This window comes from Bombina bombina, chromosome 3 (assembly GCF_027579735.1).
Source record: "Bombina bombina isolate aBomBom1 chromosome 3, aBomBom1.pri, whole genome shotgun sequence".
Classification (NCBI taxonomy): Eukaryota; Metazoa; Chordata; class Amphibia; order Anura; family Bombinatoridae; genus Bombina; species Bombina bombina.
In genome coordinates this window covers 1,050,706,954-1,050,726,687 of record NC_069501.1, presented here as the reverse complement: position 1 = coordinate 1,050,726,687, position 19,734 = coordinate 1,050,706,954, and the positions used below count along the sequence as shown (strand labels likewise).

Genomic DNA, 19,734 nt, shown 5'->3' with positions numbered 1-19,734 from the left:
CCCCTGGCTCCTAACTTTTTTGGTTATTTTCCTATATATCTATATACAAATCCAACTGTCTGGCTCCTAAAAAATATGTCTGGCTCCAAAATATTCTTACTGGCTCCGAATTTTTGAACATATTCGTCAAGCACTGGCTTAAAAGCCACCACGGCTCTACTGAAGAGACTGACATGGGCTACGGCTAAACCCCAGGAAGGAACAGAACAAACTTGCTCTGCTTTAAAATAATAAAATCTTGATTGAAGAATCTTCTTTCAGACACCTAAACTTCACCACCTCCTTGCTCTAAACGTAGGCAAAGAGAATGACTGGGGGTTGTGGGAAGGGAAGTGATATTTAACAGCTTTGCTGTGGAGCTCTTTGCCTCCTCCTGCTGGCCAGGAGTGATATTCCCAACAGTAATTGATGATGATCCGTGGACTCACCGTGTCATTAGAAAGAAATAGGTTTATCAGAAACTGCTACTAAACATACTTGTAAGAAATTGACTAGATGGACTGACTTATCTGCAATAAAACGTAGGATTCATCTATATTATTCAGCATTCTCCAAAGAACATTTTGCCAGCTGGATGGGGCAGTAGAATACTTTGCAATCTTATAACATTTTCTGTTAATTATAAAATGTGACTTAAGTATCCAAAGCACACACAAAAATAATTAAGTCTAAATTAGTTTAATGATAATTTGTGCAGCAAACATTGAAAAAAAAAAAAATATTAGCTAATTATGTCCTGGGGCAGTTTTATTTAATAGTTAAAATTATGGCTCTTGTCTCCAAAACTATTGTAATAGATGTCTATAGATTTAGGAATAAAGTAACAAGCCACTACATGAATCAAAAGTTATTCTATGTTCCTTTCGGTATCTTAAAAATACAGACATCCCCATATTGCACCAAACTATACAAGTCTAAAAATTGCACTATATAATTTCTTAATATTGCCTTTCACAGCTCATGAAGCAGTATTATTTAGTTTGTTATATGTCCACACAGTTGGCAAAGGTAGAAACTAATTCAAAAAGTGTTCAATTGGTTCCTAACTCTCCTTTTCTTACCATCTCTAGGTTTTACACTGAGCTAAGCTGTAAGAGAAAATCATGAAAAGTATATGCAATGTCAAGAGTAAGAGAGTTAGACATTTGCTAGGAAAAAGGAAATTTATGCTTACCTGATAAATTGATTTCTTTTACGATATACCGAGTCCACGGTTTCATTTACTTGTGGGATATAGTCCTCCTGCTAACAGGAAGTGGCAAAGAGCACCACAACAGAGGTGATATATAGCTCCTCTCCTAACCCCTCCCCCCAGTCATTCGACCGAAGGTATAGGAAAAGAAAGGGAAAGAACCATTAAGGTGCAGAGGTGACTGAAGTTTATATAAAAATAAGTCCTGTCTCAAAATGACAGGGTGGGCCGTGGACTCGGTATATCGTAAAATAAATCAATTTATCAGGTAAGCATAAATTACCTTTTCTTTTACAAGATATACAGAGTCCACGGTATCCTTTACTTGTGGGATACCAATACCAAAGCTTTAGGACACTGATGAAAGGGAGGGACAAGACAGGAACCGAAACGGAAGGCACCACTGCTTGAAGAACCTTTCTCCCAAAAATAGCCTCAGAAGAAGCAAAAGTATCAAATTTGGAAAATTTGGAAAAAGTATTAAGGGAGGACCAATTCGCAGCCTTACAAATCTCTTCAACAGAAGCATCGTTTTTAAAAGCCCATGTGGAAGCCACAGCTCTAGTGGAATGAGCCGTAATCTTCTCAGGAGGCTGGTGTCCAGCAGTCTCGTATGCCAAACGTATGATGCTTTTCAGCCAAAAAGAAAGAGGTAGCTGTAGCTTTTTGACCTCTACGCTTTCCAGAATAAACCACAGAGAGGATGTTTGATGGAAATCCTTGGTTGCTTGCAAGTAAAACTTCAAAGCATGAACCACATCTAAGTTATGTAACAGACGCTCCTTCTTAGAAGAAGGATTAGGACACAGAAGGAACAACAATTTCCTGATTAATATTCTTATTTGAAACAACCTTAGGAAGGAATCCAGGTTTAGTCCACAAAACCACCTTATCAGAATGGAATATAAGATAAGGGGAATCGCATTGCAATGCAGAAAGCTCAGAAACTCTTTGAGCAGAAGAGACAGCAACTAAAAACAAAACTTTCCAAGATAACAGCTTAATATCTATGGAATGCAAGGGTTCAAACGGAACCCCTTGAAGAACATTAAGAACTAAATTCAAACTCCATGGCGGAGCAATTGGTTTAAATACAGGCTTGATTCTAATTAAAGCCTGGCAAAATGCCTTAACATCTGGTACATCTGACAGACGCTTGTGAAGCAAAATTGACAAAGCAGAAATTTGTCCCTTCAATGAACTAGCAGATAAACCCTTCTCCAAACCTTCTTGGAGAAAGGACAAAATCCTAGGAATACTAGCCTTACTCCATGAGTAACCCTGGGATTCACACCAATAAAGATATTTACGCCATATCTTATGGTAAATTTTTCTAGTGATCGGCTTGCAAGCCTGAATCAGGGTATCAATGACCGGCTCAGAGAAACCCCGCTTAGATAAAATCAAGCGTTCAATCTCCAAGCAGAGAAGTGAGATTTGGATGTTGGAAAGGACCTTGAATGAGAAGGTCCCTTTTCAATGGAAGTCTCCACGGTGGCAGAGACGACATGTCCACTAGATCTGCATACCATGTCCTGCGTGGCCACGCAGGCGCTATCAGAATTACTGAAGCCCTCTCCTGTTTGATTCTGGCAATCACACGAGGAAGGAGAGGAAACGGTGGAAACACATAAGCCAGGTTGAACGACCAAGGTACTGCTAGAGCATCTATCAGCACCGCCTGAGGGTCCCTTGACCTGGACCCGTAACGTGGAAGTTTGGCATTCTGTTGAGATGCCATCAGATCCAATTCCGGTGTGCCCCACTGTTGAATCAAGGTTGCAAACACCTCCGGGTGAAGTTCCCATTCCCCCCGGATGAAAAGTCTGACGACTTAAAAAAATCGGCTTCCCAGTTCTCTACTCCTGGGATATAGATCGCAGACAGATGGCAAGAGTGAGCCTCCGCCCATCAAATTATCTTTGAAACTAGAGAACTCCTTGTTCCCCCCTGATGATGATTGATGTACGCCACAGTCATGATGTTGTACGACTGGAATCTTATGAATTTGGCCGAAGCCAACGGAGGAAACGCTAGCAGCGCATTGAAAATCGCTCTCCGTTCCAGAATATTGATTTGTAATTGAGACTCCACCTGAGTCCACACACCCTGAGCCTTCAGGGAATTCCAGACTGCATACAAAGAGAGAAGCGCTCTACCAGGAACGAACAACAGCTCAGTGGCTTGTTCTATGGCGATTTACCAACCGGAAGCAGCCTCTTTTAGACCAGTGTGCTTTTCACAGAAGAAAACTTTCCTGAAGTATATCAGTCTGATCCTGCCAAGTAAGGTCAGTCCAGCCCCGAAATACCAGGCAATTCTCCTCTGAACAAGGAACATGACAACCCCAGACTGGTCTAAAAGAGGCTGCTTCCGGGTGGTAAATCGCCATAGAACAAGCCACTGAGCTGTTGTTCGTTCCTGGTAGAGCGCTTCTCTCTTTGTATGCAAATTCCAGACTGCACCCCAGAAGACTGGCGTCCGTCGTTACCATCACCCAAGATGGCCTGCGGAAGCACATCCTTTGGGACAGATTGTCCTGCGACAACCACCACCGAAGAGAGTCTCTGGTCTCTTGGTCCAGATTTATCTGAGGAGAGAAGTTTGCATAATCCACATTCCACTGACTGAGAGCATGCACAGTTGTAGTGGTCTGAGATGAAAGCGAGCAAACTGAATGATATCCATTGCAGCTACCATTACTCAGATGACTTCCATACACTGAGCCACTGATGGCCGATGAATGGACTGCAGAGCCCTGCAAGTATTTAGAATCTTTGATTTTTTGACTTCTGTCAGAAATATTTTCATGTTTGCTGAGTCTATCAGAGTTCCCAGGAATGGAACCCTTGTCTGTGGAACTAGTGAACTCTTTTCTACATTCACTTTCCAACCGTGAGTTCTCAGAAATAACACGATTTCCGTGTGTGATTTTGATAGATGAAATGTTGACACCTGGATCAAGATATCGTCCAGATATGGCACCACAGCTATTCCTCGCGGCCTGAGCACTGCTAGAAGAGCCCCTAGAACCTTTGTGAAGATCCTTGGAGTCGTGGCCAATCCGAAGGGAAGGGCCCAAATTGATGTTTGTCCTGAAATGCAAATTGCAGGAACTGATTATGATCCTTGTGGATAGGGACGTGAAGATACGCATCCTTCAGGTCCACCATGGTCATGTACTGACCCTCCTGGATCATAGTCAGAATTGTACGAATGGTCTCCATCGTGAATGATGGGACTTAGAAACTTGTCTAGACCTTTGAGATCTAAAATTGGTCTGAAGGTTCCCTCTTTTTTGGGAACCACGAAAAGGTTTGAATAGAACCCCTGCCCTTGTTCTCGAGCTGGAACTGGGCAAATTACACCCATGGTGTAGAGGTCTTTTACACAGTGTAAGAACGCCTCTCTTTTTGTCTGGTCTACAGACATTCGTGAAAGATGAAATCTTCCCCTTGGGGGAAAAACCTTGAATTCCAACTGATACCCCTGGGTCACGATTTCCAATGCCCAGGGATCCTGTACATCCCTTGCCCAAGCCTGAGCAAAGATAGAGAGTCTGCAGCCTACTAGATTCGGTCCCGGATCGGGGGCTGCCCCTTCATGCCGTCTTGGGAGCAGCAGCGGGCTTTTTGACTTGTTTACCTTTATTCCAGGCCTGGTTAGGTCTCCAGACCGCCTTGGATTGCGCAAGGTTCCCTTCCTGCTTAGAGGAGGAAGGGGAAGCAGATGATCCTTTAAAATTTCGAAAGGAACAAAAATTATTTTGTTTACTCCTCATCTTGAGGGGCTTGTCCTGAGGTAGGGTGAGATCCTTACCTCCAGAAATGATTTCCTTAAGTTCAGGCCCAAATAGGGTCTTACCCTTGAAGGGAATAGACAAAAGCTTAGACTTTGACGACACGTCCACCGACCAAGATTTTAGCCACAACGCTCTACGATGGCAAAGCCTGCATTTTTCGCTGCTAATTTCGCAAGCTGAAAAGCAGCATCCGTCATAAATGAATTTGCAAGTTTTAGAGCCTTAATTCTGTCTAAAATGTCCTCTAAAGGTGTCTCAACCTTCAAGGACTCTTCAAGGGCGTCAAACCAAAAGGCAGCCGCAGTAGTTACTGGAACCATGCACGCTATACAGGGAGTGCAGAATTATTAGGCAAGTGGTATTTTTGAGGATTAATTTTATTATTGAACAACAACCATGTTCTCAATGAACCCAAAAAACTCATTAATATCAAAGCTGAATAGTTTTGGAAGTAGTTTTTAGTTTGTTTTTAGTTATAGCTATTTTAGGGGGATATCTGTGTGTGCAGGTGACTATTACTGTGCATAATTATTAGGCAACTTAACAAAAAACAAATATATACCCATTTCAATTATTTATTTTTACCAGTGAAACCAATATAACATCTCAACTTTCACAAATATACATTTCTGACATTCAAAAACAAAACAAAAACAAATCAGTGACCAATATAGCCACCTTTCTTTGCAAGGACACTCAAAAGCCTGCCATCCATGGATTCTGTCAGTGTTTTGATCTGTTCACCATCAACATTGCGTGCAGCAGCAACCACAGCCTCCCAGACACTGTTCAGAGAGGTGTACTGTTTTCCCTCCTTGTAAATCTCACATTTGATGATGGACCACAGGTTCTCAATGGGGTTCAGATCAGGTGAACAAGGAGGCCATGTCATTAGATTTTCTTCTTTTATACCCTTTCTTGCCAGCCACGCTGTGGAGTACTTGGACGCGTGTGATGGAGCATTGTCCTGCATGAAAATAATGTTTTTCTTGAAGGATGCAGACTTCTTCCTGTACCACTGCTTGAAGAAGGTGTCTTCCAGAAACTGGCAGTAGGACTGGGAGTTGAGCTTGACTCCATCCTCAACCCGAAAAGGCCCCACAAGCTCATCTTTGATGATACCAGCCCAAATCAGTACTCCACCTTGCTGGCGTCTGAGTCGGACTGGAGCTCTCTGCCCTTTACCAATCCAGCCACGGGCCCATCCATCTGGCCCATCAAGACTCACTCATTTCATCAGTCCATAAAACCTTAGAAAAATCAGTCTTGAGATATTTCTTGGCCCAGTCTTGACGTTTCAGCTTGTGTGTCTTGTTCAGTGGTGGTCGTCTTTCAGCCTTTCTTACCTTGGCCATGTCTCTGAGTATTGCACACCTTGTGCTTTTGGGCACTCCAGTGATGTTGCAGCTCTGAAATATGGCCAAACTGGTGGCAAGTGGCATCTTGGCAGCTGCACGCTTGACTTTTCTCAGTTCATGGGCAGTTATTATGCGCCTTGGTTTTTCCACACGCTTCTTGCGACCCTGTTGACTATTTTGAATGAAACGCTTGATTGTTCGATGATCACGCTTCAGAAGCTTTGCAATTTTAAGAGTGCTGCATCCCTATGCAAGATATCTCACTATTTTTTACTTTTCTGAGCCTGTCAAGTCCTTCTTTTGACCCATTTTGCCAAAGGAAAGGAAGTTGCTTAATAATTATGCACACCTGATATAGGGTGTTGATGTCATTAGACCACACCCTTCTCATTACAGAGATGCACATCACCTAATCTGCTTAATTGGTAGTAGGCTTTCGAGCCTATACAGCTTGGAGTAAGACAACATGCATAAAGAGGATGATGTGGTCAAAATACTCATTTGCCTAATAATTCTGCACTCCCTGTAGGCTGCAAAAGAAAACCCTGGTGAACAAAAATTTTCTATAGAAGACCCTCCAGTTTTTTATCCATAGGGTCTTTAAACGCACAACTGTCCTCAATGGGGATAGTTGTAAGTTTAGCTAAAGTAGAAACAGCTCCCTCCACCTTGGGAATCAATTGCCAAAAATCCCGCATGGTGTCAGATATGGGAAACATTTTCTTAAAAATTAGGAGGGGGAGAAAACGGTATACCTGGTCTATCCCATTCCTTCTTAACAATTTCCGAAATTCTCTTAGGAACCGGAAAAACATCCGTGTAAGTAGGTACTTCCAAATATTTGTCCATTTTACACAATTTTTCTGGAGGAACTGTGATCGGATCACAATCATCCAGAGTTGCCAGAACCTCCCTGAGCAATAAGCGGAGGTGTTCTAATTTGAATTTAAAGGACATGAAGTCCGAATCTGTCTGAGGTATAATAATTTCCTGACTCTGAAAGTTCTCCCTCAGACATAAAATCCCTAACCCCCAAATCAGAGCATTGGGAGTTTACATCGGAAATAGCCACTAAGGCGTCAGAAGGTTCAGTATTTGTATTAATATCTGACCTATGGCGTTTACCCTGCAAGGCTGGCAGCTTAGACAATACCTCTGTAAGGGTAGTAGACATGACTGCCGCCATATCTTGCAAAATAAAAGAAGTAGACGCACTAGAATAACTTGGCGTCGCTTGTGTGGGCGTTAAAGGTTGTGACACTTGGGAAGAAATACATGGCATACCTTGATTCTCTGCAGACTGATAATCCTCCTGAGGCCCACTTTCTTTATTTAAAATATGATCCTTAGAGTGTAAGGCCCTTTCAGTACAATAAGGGCACAATGTAAGAGGGGGTTCCACCATGGCTTCTAGACATATAGAACACTGACTTCCCATGTCAGACATGTTGTACAGACTAGTAATAACAGAAAAAGTGTTTCCCAACTTTGTGTGTGAAAATACAGTACAAAAAAAAACGGTTACTGCGCCTTTCAGAAGAAAAAGTACACTGTTTTTGCAAAATCGATAAAACGATAATTAAAATGCAATATTTCGTTGTTTTGAGAGCCTAAAGTACCTTTGGATGTTGCACCACCAGTAAAAGGAGAGTTAATTTTTAATTTCAGCAAGTTAAGCAGGAGTAAAACGATCTGCAGACAATAAACAGTTAAAGCCTTCTGCACCTTGCCACAGCTCTGCTGTGGCGCCTACCTGCACCCAAGACCTGTCCAAACGATCCGGTCCCACTCCAAAGTACAGCCACACAGTCTGGTTCCAACTGGAGCTAATGGCTGCCACCTCTCCAGAAATCTAACTGCGCACTGAAGCGCAAAAATAGGCCCCGCCCATCATCTGACGAGCCAAAAATACAGAAAACCGCATGGGAAGCGGTTTCAAGTAATAAATGTACACACTGCTTCTATTAACAAATATGCCATGTGAACCCCATATAAAATACAAAATTCAGCCTCAATAAACCCCATAATAGTTTTTCATTAGGTTTCCTAGGCTGCCCCAGTGTCTAACCACAAAGCCCTTAAATGTCCCATGTTATTTATAATGGGATAATACAGGTCAGCACAGTACCACCCTAAAACAAGGACTACTGCTTACCCCTGCCAAATATGTCAGCCAAATTCTGATATATCATGTCTCCTCAGAATGCAAATGACTGCACATACCTTGAAATTGCTTGTAGCAAGAACTCGTTCCCCCCTACTAAAGACTTCTCATGTACTTCCTCAGCAACGCTTGAGGGAACAAAATTGGATCTTAGTTACTACTGCTAAGATCATCAGACTCAAGGCATGATTCTTCTTCCATATCATGCCAGAGTAAAAACAGTACACACCGGTACCATTTAAAAAAAAAAAAAAACTCTTGATTGAAGAAAAATAAACTCTTTATCACCACATAAACTTTACCCTTCCTATTGCTATGCATAGGCAAAGAGAATGACTGGGGGGAGGAGCTATATAGCAGCTCTGCTGTGGTGCTCTTTGCCACTTCCTGTTAGCAGGAGGAATATATCCCACAAGTAAAGGATGAAACCATGGACTCGGTATATCTTGTAAAAGAAACAGGGTTTCACAAAGTCAATTAAAAACTAATTATGATTTAAACTGGAATGTACAAGTACAAAAATATAAATAAATGTAGCCACCAATCAGCACGCGCTACCCAGGTGTTGAACCAAGAGAACGATGAAAAATTGATAATGGGAGTAAATTAGAAAGTTGCTTAAAACTGCATGCTCTATCTGAATGAAAGGGAAAAAAATTGGGTTCGGCATCAAATTAACTGTTTTAGTGTGCTTTTTCTGTGATTTAATCCTTTCATATTCCTGTGCTGCTGTAACATTCTCAGCGTGTAGGAAGGCTCTCAGGACTGGTAGATGTGGTAAAGCACACATTTTATTTAAACCTTTATGTGCCGTGTTATTTGCTATGTAGGCCTTTAACTGTTTTTGCCGTTTTTCAGCGCTTGACAGCACCTTATGATTATTTTTACGGTTTTCCTCTTGAGGTTTAGTCAGTTTTATATTGTGCCTTTTTTCCCCTTTGGGGTCATCTATTTGTGTGCTTTATACTGCTTATTTGTTTCAGTCTCTCTATAACACTTAAAGGGACAGTTTATTAAAAAAAAAATCTCCCCTTTAATATGTTCCCAATGATCCACTTTACCTGCTGGAGTGTATTAAATTGTTTACAAGCATTTCCATTACCCTTATATTAGAATTTGAAATAGTTGATTTAGCCTGTGGTATCCCCACCTATCTTGAAAGTTTTTGGCCTTAAGGCAGAGCTGTGTAAACACAGCCAGCAGAAGAAATTACACTCCAAGTTGGTTATAGAAGAGATAAGGTAATAAAATGTTACTTTTCTATTGTTCTCTCCAAGTATTGGTGATTGGTTTACGGGCAGATATAAGATAAAGAAGAAAGTGTTTGTACACAATGTGATAAAGTAATGAGATCTGATTATACCTTCAAGCTCAAACCATTTTATTATTAGGTTGTGGCTTCAAAACACAAAATCAGCTAATTCATATACACAAATAAGCCTTAAAAAGCAAATCTCATACATTTTTTTACTCTGCAGCAGGTAAAAAAAAAAAAGTAATTGGAAACACATTAAGGGGAAAAACTATTTTATAGTATACTGTCCCTTTAAGCTATTTCCTTACTGGCACTACGGAGCAAACTGGTGCAGCGCAGGCACCTGGTTCATAAGTTGATCATCTAGAAGGGAAACCTAATACTTTAACTCTTCCCAGTATGTGTTTGCTTTGTAAGGCAGCAATCAACAAATCTTACTTTTAGGAGCCAGGCAGTGGTATTTGTATATAGATAAGAAAAATAACCCAAAGTTAGATGCAACGGGTAAAATTCTAGGAGCCAGAGACTCCCTGGCTCCGATTGTAAGAATTCTCAGGTGTGTGTCCCTGCTCAGCTTTCTACCTTATATACTGATTCTATTTCTAACCGGGTTTTACTGCACTTCAGAGAGTACAAGGGTTTTGACCCTATCGAAGTTGCTCCCAGGAGAGTTCATCTGAACTTTCACCAAAACTTAAAGATTTTATTCACTCTGCTATTAGTGAGGTTCTAGCTTGCTTGCCTCCAACACTAAGTGCAGAAGTTTGCAAGGATTTGAATGTGGTCCTTTTCTGACCTTTAGCTCATCAGGGACTTCCCTTAGGAGCGGCCCCTCAAAGTTACCCATTGTCTCTGACTCTTATTCTGAGGATAGGATCTCAGGACCCTGCTGCTGTGGCAGAGATAATTTCATGCTTGAAATATACATAGGAATGTCCTGCTACAGTCTAGCATTTTTTTTTATTTATTTTTTTAAGAAAACTCCAAAGCAGTCTCCCCTCTTTCTGTGCCCGATTCATTTCCTGAATGTATGTCTAAGGAATGACATAAGCCAGGTATTAATTTCGTTCCATATACATTATTTTAAATCTGTTTTCTCTCCCTTCAGTTAATATAGAAATTTGGGAAACTGTTCCTAAGGTAAATGCAGCGATTTACACTTTGACCACTTTTCCTTTGGAGGATAGTTCCTCTTAAGGATTCTTTAGACAGAAAATGTTAAGGTTTTCATAGGCGATCCTCTCAGCGTTGCCTGTGTCGCAAGCTGCCACTGTTATTTGGTGTGATTATCTTTCAATTCTTGTTTCTGGGGAAACCACTATGGATGAGATTCAGGATCACATTAATCCCCTCAAAACCTCAAATTCCTCTCTTTGTGATGTAGAAGTGGAAAGGATTCGCATTAATGCTAAGAATGCTGCATTTGCAGTTTAAGCTAGTCGATCTTAGTCACCTAAGTCTTGGTCTGCTGATATGGTATCTAAGCACAGACTGCTTTCTCTCCCTTTTCAGGGTAAATCTCTGTTTGGGACTGAACTGGATGCTATTAGTGCCACAGTCACCGTGGGTAAGGGAGCCTTTCTGCCCCAGGATAAGAAATTGAAGCGTAGCTTAGATCTATGGGGTGTTTTTGTATTTTTCAGCAGGCTAAGGCTCAGATAGATTCCCCCTCTGCCCAGAGATCTGGCTACTCCAAATCCTTCCAGAAAACCAACTCTTAATGGTCTAAAAACAAACAGTCCAAGAAGTCTACTCCAGCTACCCAGACAGCATGAAGGTGCAGATTGAGTCTCTTTCAAGAGGCATGGAAGAAATCTGTTCACTATCCCTGGGTTTTGCAAATCATTTCCAAGGAGTATTGAATAAACTTTTCTTCAATGCCTCGTCGGGGGAGATTAGTTTTGGCTTGTGTGAGAGATCTGGGAATAATGGGAGCGATTATTCCAGTTCCAACTCCAGAATTAAACCAGGAGTGTTTATAGTACCAAGGAAAGAGGGTACTTTTTGGCCTGTTTTGGATCTCAAATTATTGAGCAACTTCCTAATTTCAAGAAGACAGTTTGCACTTTAATTCATTGCAGGAGGGATGTTATAAGAGCTCTCAAATATTATGTGAGAGCCACAAAAGATTTTAGACTTTATTTTTCTCTTTTTGTTTATTTTTCTGTGCCTCAGTATAGGTCTGAAAGCTACAACTGTTACTTAAGAAGCTTGCCTTAAAACTTAATTTGCAAGGTTAATTTTAAAATGCATCTAACATTTGTTGTTCATTCCTGGTTATACGCTTCACTCTGTATATAGGAATTTAAGGCCTACTAATTTTCTGCAAAATTGAGTAAATAGACAAAAATGAAATTTATGTTTACCTGATAAATTTATTGATTTCTTGACACGGTGAGTCCACAGATCATCTAATTACTATTGGGAAATTCACCTCCTGGCCAGCAGGAGGCGGGAAATTCACCTCCTGGCCAGCAGGAGGCGGCAAACTCCCTCCAACTCCAGTCATTCGACCGAAGTAAAGAAGAGAAAGGAAGCAACAAGGTGCAGAGGTCCCTGAGGTTTATAACATAACAAAAAAAAAATCATGTCATCAAAAACAGGGAGGGCTATGGACTCACCGTGTCAAGAAATAAATAAATTTATTAGGTAAGCATAAATTTTGTTTTCTTTCTAATGACACAGTGAGTCCACAGATCATCTAATTACTATTAGGAATCAATACCCAAGCTAGGAGGACACAGATAAGGATGGGACAAGACAGGGAACCTAAACAAAAGGCAACACTGCTTGAAGAACCTTTCTCCCAATGAAAAAGTGTGTAGAGAGGACCAAGTTGCAGCCTTGCAAATCTGTTCCACAGAATCTTCATTTTTGAATGCCCAGGAAGAGGAAACAGCCCTCGTGGAATGAGTCATGATTCTCTCAGGAGGCTGCTGTCCAGCAGTTTCATAGGTGAAGTGAAGTAGCCGTAGCTTTCCTTACGTTTCCCAGAGAAAACTACAAACAAAGCAGAAGACTGACAAAAATCCTTAGTCGCCTGTAAATAGAATTTCAGAGCACGAACCACGTCTAGGTTGTGCAGAAGACGTTCCTTATGAGAAGAGGAACAATCTCCTGATTAATGCTCCGATCTGAAACTATTTTAGGAAGAAAACCTAATTTAGTACGTAAAACAACTTTATCCGAATGAAAAATAAGGTACAGAGACTCATACTGTAAAGCGGAGAGCTCAGAGACTCTACGAGCAGAAGAAATAGCAACAAGAAACAAAACCTTCCAAGATAACTTAATATCTAAGGAATGCATAGGCTCAAACGGAGCCTGCTGAAGAACCTTAAGTACAAGATTAAGACTCCAGGGAGAAGTAACAGGTTTGAACACAGGCATGACAGTACGATTGAACATCTGGAACCTCTGCCAGATGTTTATGTAACAAAATAGACAAGGCAGAAATCTGACCCTTCAAGGAACTTTCCGATAAAAACCTTCTTGGAGAAAAGAAAAAATGAAGTTTATGCTTACCTGATAAATTTATTTCTTTTACGATATGACAAGTCCACGGATTTCATCCTTACTTATGGGATATCGCCTCCTGGTCAGCAGGAGGCGGCAAAGTGCTCCACAGCAGAGCTGTATAAATAGCTCCTCCCTTCCCCCCCAACCCAGTCATTCGACCGAAGTTAGGAAGAGAAAGGAAAAGCCAAGGAGCAGAGGTGACTGAAGTTTAACAAAAATAAAAACCTGTCTAACAAAAAACGACAGGGTGGGCCGTGGACTCGTCATATCGTAAAATAAATAAATGTATCAGGTAAGCATAATTTCAATACCAAAGCTATAGGACACGGATGAAAGGGAGGGACAAGACAGGAACCTAAACGGAAGGCACCACTGCTTGAAGAACCTTTCTCCCAAAAACAGCCTCAGACGAGGCAAAAGTATCAAATTTGGAAAATTTGGAAAAAGCGTGAAGAGATGACCAAGTTGCAGCCTTGCAAATCTGTTCAACAGAAGCATCATTTTTAAATGCCCATGAGGAAGCCACAGCCCTAGTAGAATGAGCCGTAATTCTGTCAGGAGGCTGCTGTCCAGCAGTCTCATATGCAAAACGGATGATACTCTTCAGCCAAAAAGAATGAGGTAGCCGTAGCTTTCTGTCCCCTACGTTTTCCAGAAAAAACAACAAATAATGAAGATGATTGGCGAAAATCTTTAGTTGCCAGCAAGTAAAACTTCAGGGCACGGACCACATCCAAGTTATGTAACAGACGCTCCTTCTTAGAAGGAGGATTAGGACACAAGGAAGGAACAACAATTTCCTGATTAATATTCTTATTAGAAACAACCTTGGGAAGGAAACCAGGTTTGGTACATAACACCACCTTATCAGAATGGAAAATAAGATAAGGAGAATCACATTGTAAAGCTGAAAGCTCAGAAATTCTGCGAGCAGAAGAAATAGCAACCAAAAATAAAAAACTTTTCAAGATAACTTAATATCTATGGAATGCATGGGTTCAAACTGAACCCCTTGAAGAACATTAAAAACTAAATTCAAACTCCAAGGTGGAGCAATTGGTCTAAACACAGGCTTGATTCTAGTCAGAGCCTGACAAAAAGATTGAACGTCTGGAACATCTGCCAGACGCTTGTATAGCAAAATAGACAAAGCAAAAATCTGTCCCTTTAAGGAACTTGCTGATAACCCTTTCTCCAATCCTCCTTGGAGAAAAGATAAACCTTTCTCCCAAAAACAGCCTCAGACGAGGCAAAAGTATCAAATTTGTAAAATTTGGAAAAAGTATGAAGAGATGACACAGTTGCAGCCTTGCAAATCTGTTCAACAGAAGCATTTTTAAATGCCCATAAAAGCCACAGCCCTAGTGGAATGAGCTGTAATTCGTTCAGGAGGCTGCTGTCCAGCAGTCTCATACGCAAAACGGATGATACTCTTCAGCCAAAAAGAGGTAGCCGTAGCTTTCTGACCCCTATGTCTCCCAGAAAAAACAAACAATGAAGATGATTGACGAAAATTCTTAGTCGCCTGCAAGTAGAACTTCAGGGCACGGACTACGTCCAAATTATGTAACAGACGCTCCTTCTTAAAAGAAGGATTAGGACACAAAGGAACAACAATTTCCTGACTAATATTCTTGTTAGAAACAACCTTAGGAAGAAAACCAGTTTTGGTACGCAACACTACCTTAACGGAATGAAAAACAGAATTCATGCTTACCTGATAAATTACGTTCTCTTGCGGTGCATCCAGTCCACGGATTCATCCTTTACTTGTGGGATATTCTCATTCCCTACAGGAAGTGGCAAAAAGAGCACACAGCAGAGCTGTCCATATAGCTCCCCCTCTAGCTCCACCCCCCAGTCATTTGACCAAAGGTTAGGAAGAAAAGGGAGAAACCATAGGGTGCAGTGGTGACTTTAGTTTAAACAAAAAAATTTTACCTGACTTAATTGCCAGGGCGGGCCGTGGACTGGATACACCGCAAGAGAAAGTAATTTATCAGGTAAGCATAAATTCTGTTTTCTCTTGCAAGGTGTATCCAGTCCACGGATTCATCCTTTACTTGTGGGATACCAATACCAAAGCTTTAGGACACGGATGAAGGGAGGGAACAAAACAGGTACCCTAAACGGAAGGCACCACTGCTTGCAAAATCTCTCTCCCAAAAATAGCCTCCGAAGAAGCAAAAGTATCGAATTTGTAATATTTGGCAAAAGTATGCAGTGAAGACCAAGTCGCTGCCTTACAAATCTGTTCAACAGAAGCCTCATTTTTGAAAGCCCATGTGGAAGCCACTGCTCTGGTAGAATGAGCAGTAATTCTTTCAGGAGGCTGCTGGCCAGCAGTCTCATAGGCCAAACGGATGATGCTTTTCAGCCAAAAAGAAAGAGGTAGCAGTCGCTTTCTGACCTCTCCTCTTACCAGAGTAGATAACTAACAAGGAAGATGTTTGTCTGAAATCCTTAGTTGCTTGCAAATAGAACTTTAAAGCACGAACTACATCAAGATTGTGCAATAGACGTTCCTTCTTCGAAGGAGGATTGGGGCACAGAGAAGGAACAACAATTTCCTGGTTAATATTCTTGTTAGAAACCACTTTAGGAAGAAAACCAGGTTTAGTACGCAAAACTACCTTATCTGCAAGGAACACCAGGTAAGGTAAATCACACTGTAAGGCAGATAATTCTGAGACTCTTCGAGCAGAAGAGATAGCTACCAAAAACAACACTTTCCAATATAACAACTTAATATCTATGGAATGTAAAGGTTCAAATGGAACCCCTTGAAGAACTGAAAGAACTAGATTTAGACTCCATGGCGGAGCCACAGGTTTATAGACAGGCTTGATTCTGACTAAAGCCTGTGCAAACGCTTGAACGTCTGGTACCTCTGCCAGACGCTTGTGTAAAAGGATAGACAGAGCAGATATCTGTCCCTTTAAAGAACTAGCCGACAATCCTTTCTCCAGTCCTTCTTGGAGAAAGGACAATATCCTGGGAATCCTAATCTTACTCCATGAGTAACCCTTGGATTCACACCAACAAAGATATTTCCGCCATATCTTATGGTAGATTTTCCTGGTGACAGGCTTTCTAGCCTGAATCAGAGTATCTATAACTGACTCAGAGAAACCACGCTTTGATAGAATTAAGCGTTCAATCTCCAAGCAGTCAGACGTAGAGAAACTAGATTTGGATGCTTGAACGGACCCTGTATTAGAAGGTCCTTCCTCATTGGCAGTGTACATGGTGGGACAGATGACATGTCCACTAGGTCTGCATACCAAGTCCTGCGTGGCCACGCAGGCGCTATCAAAATCACAGACCCCTTCTCCTGCTTGATTCTGGCGACCAGACGAGGGAGAAGAGGAAACGGTGGGAAAACATAAGCCAGATTGAAGGACCAAGGCGCTGCTAGAGCATCTATCAATGCCGCCTTGGGGTCCAGGGACCTGGATCCGTATAGAGGAAGCTTGGTGTTCCGACGGGACGCCATCAGGTCCAACTCTGGAATGCCCCATAGCTGAGTCAGCTGGGCAAATACCTCCGGGTGGAGTTCCCACTCCCCCGGGTGAAAAGTCTGACTTAGAAATTCCGCCTCCCAGTTGTCTACTCCTGGGATGTGAATTGCTGAGAGATGGCAGGAGTGGTCCTCCGCCCATCTGATTATTTTGGTTACTTCCTTCTCTTTGTTCCCCCCCTGATGATTGATGTAAGCTACAGTCGTGATGTTGTCCGACTGATATCTGATGAATTTGGCCGCAGCTAGTTGAGGCCATGCCTGAAGCGCGTTGAATATCGCCCTCAGTTCCAGAATGTTTATCGGGAGAAGAGATTCTTCCCGAGACCATAAGCCATGAGCTTTCAGGGAGTACCAGACTGCACCCCAGCCTAACAGACTGGCGTCGGTCGTTACAATGATCCACTCCGGTCTGCGTTAACATATTCCCTGAGACAGGTGATCCTGAGACAACCCCCAGAGAAGAGAAACTCTGGTTTCCTGGTCCAAATGTATTTGAGGAGACAAATCTGCATAATCCCCATTCCACTGATTGAGCATGCATAGTTGCAGTGGTCTGACATGTATCCGAGCGAAAGGGACAATGTCCATTGCCGCTACCATTAATCTGATTGCCTCCATGCACTGAGCTACAGATGGCCGAGGAATGGAATGAAGAACGCGGGAAGTAGTTAAGTTTCAACTTTCTGACCTCCATCAGAAATATTTTCATTTCTACCGAATCTATTAGTGTTCCTAGGAAGGGAAACCTTGTGAGTGGGGACAGAGAACTCTTTTTGATGTTCACCTTCCACCCGTGAGACCTTAGAAAGGCCAATAAAATCTCCGTGTGAGCCTTGGCTCTGTGAAAAGACGGCGCCTGAATTAAGATGTCGTCCAAATAAGGCGCCACTGCTATGCCCGCGGTCTTAGAACCGCCAGAAGGGACCCTAGCACCTTTGTGAAAATTCTGGGAGCAGTGGCTAAACCGAATGGAAGAGCCACAAACTGGTAATGCTTGTCTAGAAAAGCGAACCGGAGGAACTGATGATGATCTTTGTGGATTGGGATATGCAGGTACGCATCAATTAGATCCACGGTAGTCATATATTGACCTTCCTGGATCATAGGTAAGATTGTCCGAATGGTCTCCATCTTGAATGATGGGACTCTGAGGAATCTGTTTAGAATTTTTAGATCCAGGATTGGTCTGAAAGTTCCTTCTTTTTTGGGAACCACAAACAGGTTTGAGTAAAAACCCAGTCCTTGTTCTGCAATTATAACTGGGTATATCACTCCCATCGTATGTAGATCTTCTACAAACGATGAAAGAGCAAGGATGAAATCCGTGGACTTGTCATATCTTGTAAAAGAAAAAAAATCATAGGAATCCGAACTCTAGCCTTTGGAGTAGCCTTTGGATTCACACCAATACAGATATTTTCACCATATCTTATGGTAAATTTTCCTGGTAACAGGCTTGCGAGCCTGAATCATGGTCTCAATGACCGAATCCGAAAAATTGCGCTTAGATAAAATTAAGCGTTCAATCTCCAAGCAGTCAGCTTCAAAGAAACTAGATTTGGATGAAGGAAGGGCCCTTGAAGTAGAAGGTCCTTCCTTAGAGGAAGCTTCCAAGAGGGGAGAGAGAGGACATCTCCACTAGGTGTGCATACCAAATCCTGCGAGGTCACGCTGGAGCAATGAGAAACACAGATGCTCTCTCTTGCTTGATCCGAGCAATGACTCAAGGAGAGCGAACAGAGGAAATAGGTATGCAAGACTGAAGTTCCAAGGAACTGCCAGAGCATCTATCAGAACCGCCTGAGGGTCCCTGAACCTCGACCCGTACCTCGGCATTCTGACGAGATGCCATTAGATCTAGATCCGGCTGACTCCATTTGAGAATTAAGTTGGAAAACACTTGAGATTGTAATTCCCACTCTCCTGGGTGAAAGGTCTGTCTGCTCAGAAAATCCGCTTCTCAATTGTCCACTCCTGGAATGTGGATCACAGATAAACAGTTGTGGGTCTCTACCCACTGAATAATCTTGGACACCTCTTACATGGCCAAATAACTCAGAGTTCCACCATGATGTTTGATGTAAGCCACTGAGGTTATGAAGTCCGACTGAAATCAAATAAACTGGGCAAAAGCTGAGGCCAGGCGAGCATTGAAGATTGCTCTTAGCTCTAGAATGTTTATGGGGAGAACAGATTCTTCAGAGTCCATGTCCCCTGAGCCCTTAGGAGGCCCCAGACTGCTCCCTAACCTATCAGGCTGGCGTCCGTTGTCACTATCACCCAGGTAGGTCTGGGAAAAAAGGTTCCCTGGGAGAGATGATCCTGAGACAACCACCAAGGAAGAGAATCTCTTGTCATCTGATCCAAATGAATTCGCAAAGACATATGCATAATTGCAGAGGTCTGAGATGGAAACAAGCAAAAGGAATAATATCCATGGCAGGTACCATCAGACCTATTACCTCCATACATTGAGCCACTGAAAATCTTGGATTTTCTGACCTCTGTCAGAAATATCTTCATTAGAACTGAATCTATTCTGGTTCCCAAGAAGACTACCCTTGTAGATGGAATTAAGGAACTCTTTTCCAGATTAACCTTCCAACCGTGAGAACGCAGAAAGGATAAAAGCATCTCCGTGCGGGAGATTGATAGTTGAAAGGACTGGGCCTGAACCAGAATGTCGTCCAGATAAGGCACCACTGCAATACCCTGTAACCGGAGCACTCCCAACAGACATCCCAGAACCTTTGAAAAAATTCTGGGAGCTGTAGCAAGTCCGAAGGGAAGAGCCACAAACTGAAAGTGTTTGTGGAGAAAGGCAAATCTCAGAGACCTGTGATGATCCCTGTGGATGGGAACATGAAGGTAAGGATAGATCCCGAACACAACGTAAGAACGCCTCTTTATCTGGTCAACAG

General features: G+C 42.2%; 1 protein-coding gene across 1 annotated transcript in view; it reads right to left on the bottom strand.

Annotated features, from left to right (window-relative positions):
* Positions 1-19,734, bottom strand: part of CBX5 (chromobox 5) — a 107,780-nt gene that overhangs the window by 34,459 nt on the left and 53,587 nt on the right. The gene's annotated exons all lie outside the window — the stretch shown is intronic.